This window comes from Gymnoscopelus microlampas, assembly GCF_963454915.1.
Source record: "Gymnoscopelus microlampas genome assembly, chromosome: 23".
In the NCBI taxonomy this organism is placed as follows: domain Eukaryota; kingdom Metazoa; phylum Chordata; class Actinopteri; order Myctophiformes; family Myctophidae; genus Gymnoscopelus; species Gymnoscopelus microlampas.
The window spans coordinates 16761712-16767732 of record NC_139960.1 but is presented as its reverse complement, the minus strand read 5'-3'; positions in this window follow the sequence as shown (position 1 = coordinate 16767732).

The window sequence follows — 6021 nt, the reverse complement described above, 5'->3', positions numbered from 1 at the left end:
CTCTGTCACTGTACACACCACAGCATCCCCTGCTGGTAGTTCACTGTAGGGGGGACGTCGTACACACACACAATAACACAAAACAATCTACATATTCCCCTGGAGAACCCACCCACCCACCCACCATATCTCTGGCCCACCCACCGTGCGTGCGTGCGTGCGTGCGTGTGTGTGTGTGTGTGTGTGAGGCTAATAAGAGTGAAATGGGGTGGGCGGGGGGGGGGGGGGGCGTATCTGATTGACTGCTGGCTCAGCTGCTAGACTGGGAACGCCCTCTGTGTCTTTGTTCAGCGGGGATGGGGGGAGTGGAGAGGCCTGGAGGAGAAGAACAGTCGTATTAATAATTAAAAAAAAGAATAATGCACTGAGAGAACAAAAAGACAAACACAAAGAAGAACAGCGAACGGTATCCTGGTTTTAGGCTTGAATAGTACTGAAATAAAACGAGGAATAAATAGCATTGGGAGTCAGAGAAAGACATTCAAAAGAATGGTGCCTGTCGTCGTGTGTGTGAAAGGATTCCTTTTTCTTTTTTTTTTTGTAAACTCGATTGGCATGAATTGTTGCCAAATACTGTTGAGGTTCGGACCCGACCGAAAAGGATATATACTGTATATGGAACACAAGAACACTAGTGGTCTGATGTTCATTTAAACTTTGCTTGTCAAACTGTGATGTCTTAGATATGTTGTATTTGAGCTTGTGATCATTGGTGACCATATGTGACCAACCATGTGGATGAGGGAGTAAATAGAACTTGCATAGATACTGTAACTAACTAACAACAACAACAACAACAACTAAATGGCATCACTTCAGTAAAGATGTCAAACACATTGAGGACAAGTAACTCATCTTCATGCACTCGCCATAGCCCCCCCCCCCCCCCCCTCCTAACTCACACACACACACACACACACACACACACACACTCACGTTTGTATTACATACATATATGTAGCTCCAATCGGAACCTCTCCCTCCGCTGTATAGCTCCGAGATGAGGTTCCTTTTTTGTCGGTGCCGTTTGGGCGAAAATTTTCCACACATTTTCCACTTTACATGTTTCTTACCCCTTTCTGCACATTGTATCCAAAAAGTAAAGGTTTTCTGAAATGCTCTCAGATGTTTTAACTTTTAGTGTACAATAAAATCTATCCAACGAGTTGAAAAAAGCGTTTAAATCGCTTCTCTCCTCAGCCGGTTCCATAATATTATGCATTAGAAGATGCAATTCAACATTTGACCAGTAGGGGAATCAGTAATGTTATCTCTACGGGCGCAACTTCCGGGTATGTCTTAAAAACATTTAAGGAGAGAAGCTATTTAACGCTTTTTTCAACTCGTTGGATAGATTTTGTTGTACGCTAAAAGTTAAAACATCTGAGAGCATTTCAGAAAATCTTTACTTTTTGGATACGATGTGCAGAAAGGGGTAAGAAACATGTAAAGTGGAAAATGTGTTGACATTTTTCGCTAAAACGGCACCGGGCCACGTAGGACCTCATCTCGGAGCTACATAGCGGAGGGAGAGGTTCTAAATGGGGCTAACATATATGTAGGACATACGTAATGCCAACCCTAAGCTCACAACGTGTCAAAGTGCGATACATTGTGAGCTTGTAGATCTGCAAAAATGTTTAAAACCATAAAGACAACCATTTTGCTTGTTAGGAGGACCAGAAAGACACTCTCTCTCTCTTTCTCTGAACAAATAATTGTGGAAGGTACCATGTAGGTCTTCTCCGGGGGGGTGAAGACGTTGCTAATTGAGCTGCAGTATATCTGCTATCTGCCAAGGAACAAGTGAAGTGAACACTGGCCTCTTTGATGCATTCTTGTTTCGCCCTTGGGTTCTCAAGTGGCCCGACAGAGATATGAAGAGAGGGATTAGCAAGAACACACTTGGTATCTGTTGTTAGACTATCCATTTGATGAAGTGACATTTAGAACGTTATATAGGAGATGTAAGTGATCTTTTTGTTTTGTTAAAGTAAGCGTTAAATAGCGGTATGTTCCGAGAGTAATCATTGCTATAGTGTTTGTTCAGTAACGGGTGTCCCCGTCTCTTCAGCTCTTTTTACAAAGACAAAATACATTAACAAGTGAGGATATGGTTAAAAAGAAAAATGTGACGGGATAAAAAAGTGAAAAGGGCAGACACAATTGGTATTGGAACACTATAAAATTTAAGCCGATAAACCTTTGTTGGGTTCCTCTCCTGATTCGATGAAAGTGGTACCCCGAACTTCAAAATGTATTTTGTTTACCAAAAAAGAACTGGAGAGACTCCTGATACTGAACAAACACTATATAGCAATTATAGCGATCAGTCTATACTCTAGAAGACTGACCAGCCACCCAGTCATTAAATTATTGGCTCAGACATGCGACAAAAACTAAAACATCTCCATGAATTCAAGGCTACATGGTGTGTGTGTAATTGATAGAAAATAAGTCATTTTTTGGGTGAACTTCTCCTTTAACTTTTTAACAAAAAAAAAGGTCACTTTTACACACCTTTTTAACAATGAATCATAACTGTTTTCTTCTGGTGCTGGACGCCTCATCATATCATAATGTGATCATTTTCTACCTTCACCGCTCTCATTTTGAGTGTAAATGCAGGGACGCTGAACGAGCCTATGTCCAATATATTCATTTTATACGATGTCTTTTATTTTGTACCTCCTTTGCACACAAGGGAAACATAATGATGTATTTTGCAAACGCCGACGGAAGACAAGTGTTAACCTGCCATTATTGCATCAGGGTTCCTTTGCAGATGGAACACAATGTTCTTGGGTGGAGATGTTGTTTTGTTCTGCTTTATGTTTAACGTAGTGCTAAAGTCTGTGCCATACCGTCAACCCAAAACCCGCAAACAAAAGAAACTCAAGCCTGAAGAATGGCTGAAAATGGAAGATCTACAAGCTCAGAACGTGTCGTGTCGTGGCGCTTTGTGAGCTTGCAGATATGCAATTTTCTATGCGTGACACCCTTGTTTTGTTTCGTTTGTTTCTTTTTGTTTTTTACTCTGCATGGAAAGTGCATGGAGTGTAATGGAAACCTTCAAAACAACCTCAGACTACCACTATGAAACGGATTGAAAGAACCCTTGTTTTTCTGTAATGGTTTTCATCCATGCCTTGTCTCTTATCAGAATAAAAGGTTGAGTGCCTTTTAACGGCAAAGGGAAGCATTTGCAAAAAAAAATGTTTATTTAAAAAAAATAACTATTCAACATTATCCTATTGCCTTTACTGTATCTGCAGCTTAGCCTAGCTTTTTCTTTCGCACTCCAGTGTACATTGTGAATAAATGATGAGATATTTGCTCCATCCAATCGCAGCCATATCAACGTGTCCCCACATGTTACCTGTTACATAACATGAGAATGACTTCTGATGTCTAAATCAAGTTTAACCATTTAAATGAAGAAAGTGGTTTATTTGTCACTCACACATATACCCTCTATATTTGATGGTAAATTACCCCTCTCCCCCAAATGTTTGCCATATTTCTGTTCTTCTACGGCCCTTTTCTTTTTTCTCAACACCAAATCTTCACCAAAGTGTTGCGACGTGTTGTGAGCTTGTAGATCGGCTATCTTCGCTGAATGTTCACCCCAGAACGGGGATGCTATATAGCAGTGGTTCCCAAGAGAAATTAGACGTTTGCCCAGTTCCCAAACTAGTGAAAATAGCAGATCGACAAGCTCACAACATGGCGTGAAAGCATTTGTTTTATTTTTTTATGTATGGAAATGATTTGATTTTCAAATTTTATTTATGAAATACTTTGGAAAATGTGTTTTATTTTTATTGATGTTGTTTAAACTTGTTTTTAAATCTTTTGAAATAATCATTTTTTTTTTTAATGTATGAAACGAAAGAAAAACGGGATATTTACTCACAACCCTTGTGACAGTGCTATGCAGGGTGCATATGGTTAAATAACAGACTGGGCTGTAATGACTAAACATCAAGTCTTAAACTCAAGCTATACTGTACGTTGGATGAATTTGGTAAAGTAAACAAATAACTGAGTTTTTTTTGCTTTCTTATTTGTATTTAATTTTTTATATATTTTTTGAATTCATTAAAATGAAAAAAAAATGTTTAAATTGTCTTCAAATAACAATAAACTTCAAGTAGTTTATTGTTATTTGAAGACATTTGGATCACATTCTCCTCGGCACTGCTGCTGTCCTGAGCAAGTCGGATAGATATACCTCTCTCCTTATTTCTGGTACAATCTGATTTTACATATTGCTCTCTCTCTCTCTCTCTCTCTCTCTCTCTCTCTCTCTCTCTCTCTCTCTCTCTCTCTCTCTCTCTCTCTCTCTCTCTCTCTCTCTCTCTCTCTCTCTCTCTCTCCCCCTCTCTAAATGATTGAGCCAAGTGACCAAATTGTCATACGACCATGTGTTTTAAAACGTCAGGAGAGAGCAATATCATTGTGATAACCTTGTCCTCTCCTGCGTGCACGGCACATGTTGCTCTGTGAGAATGTCAAGAATTGAAACAATGTTTCTGGTCCTCTTTTGGTATGGTGTTGTGAACCGTTCTTTACTAAGTTACAATTAAGGTACACGTCTCATACAAGAATGACTCAGGCTGGTGGACAACAAAAGCAGTCTTGTAGGTACAACAGATTCCAGCAGCCTAGGTGAACCTGACCCCCCCCCCCCCCTCTCTCTCTCTCTCTCTCTCTCTCTCTCTCTCTCTCTCTGACACAATGCTCTGCTGCTTTTATACCTAACATATTTAAACCTACAGTCTCTGCAGGAACCGACACAGGGATAATCCCACATTAACTTTACGCAAACAAAGTAACAAAAATAAAATAGAAACTTCACACTCCGCTGTCTCTTCCCTGACCTATTTCCCGATTCCCCAAACAAACACAACATTAAAAAAGCTACTTGTTTCTGGTACACCTGATTTTAGAAATTGCTCGCTCTCTTTTAACTATTGAGCCATAAGTGATAACATATTTGTATGGCTTTTTGTTTAGAGAGAAAATGTCAGAATAGTAAACCATAGCCCTCTCCTGCAGGCTCAGGGAGAATGTCAAGAACTGAAACCATGTACATATCGTAAATATGCTCCATTATACTTAACGTTATTTTGATATTCCATGTTTTTGCCTACATTTTTCATCTTTATTTCAGTAGGCTACTGTTTCCAGTTGCTATACTGTTTTCGGTAACATTTGCTCATAAGGTACCCGTAATTAATGCATAATTTATGATTACTTAATACATTCTTTAAGTGTTAATTAAGTGCTAATTAAGCATTCATTAATCATGAATTCCTTGTAATTCTTTTAAAAGTAACTTTGCTCAACTAATGATGTTAATTACTGACGAATTACAGGGAATTCATCATGAATCATTGCCTAATTAATGCTTAATTAACGCTAAATTAACACTTAAATAATGTATTAAGTAACTTTGCTTAACTAATGATTAACTAATGCTGTTAATGATGAATTACAAGGAATTCATGATGACTGAATGCTTAATTCATGCTTAATTAACGCTTAAATAATATATTAAGTAATCATACATTAAGCATTAATTACGGGTACCTTATGAGCAAGTGTTGCCCTGTTTTCAGTAGCCTACACATGAGTAAAAGTGACTGGGATAAATACAGAACATCTGTACAAGTGAACACCAAATGCTAACTTTACTTTTTTTGTTAAGCATACAGTAAAACATAACATCCTGGTACGTGATGATGTCGTCCTGTGAGTATACTGTACTGTACAGTAAGCATGCAAAGACCTTTCTGCTGATGATGTCTTGTACAAAGTGTTCAAACCAAAGCTGGTCTCGCCTGCAGGCTCGGAAATGCAAGGGCTTGAAATACAGCCAAGATGTTACGTGACACCATCTCTTATCCTGGCCAAACCATCTGAACAATTGCTGGATTGTAGAACGAAAAAGAAAAACAATATCTGACCAGACAATGGTACCTCATTGCAAATAATGATTTGTTTTTAGATGCCTGG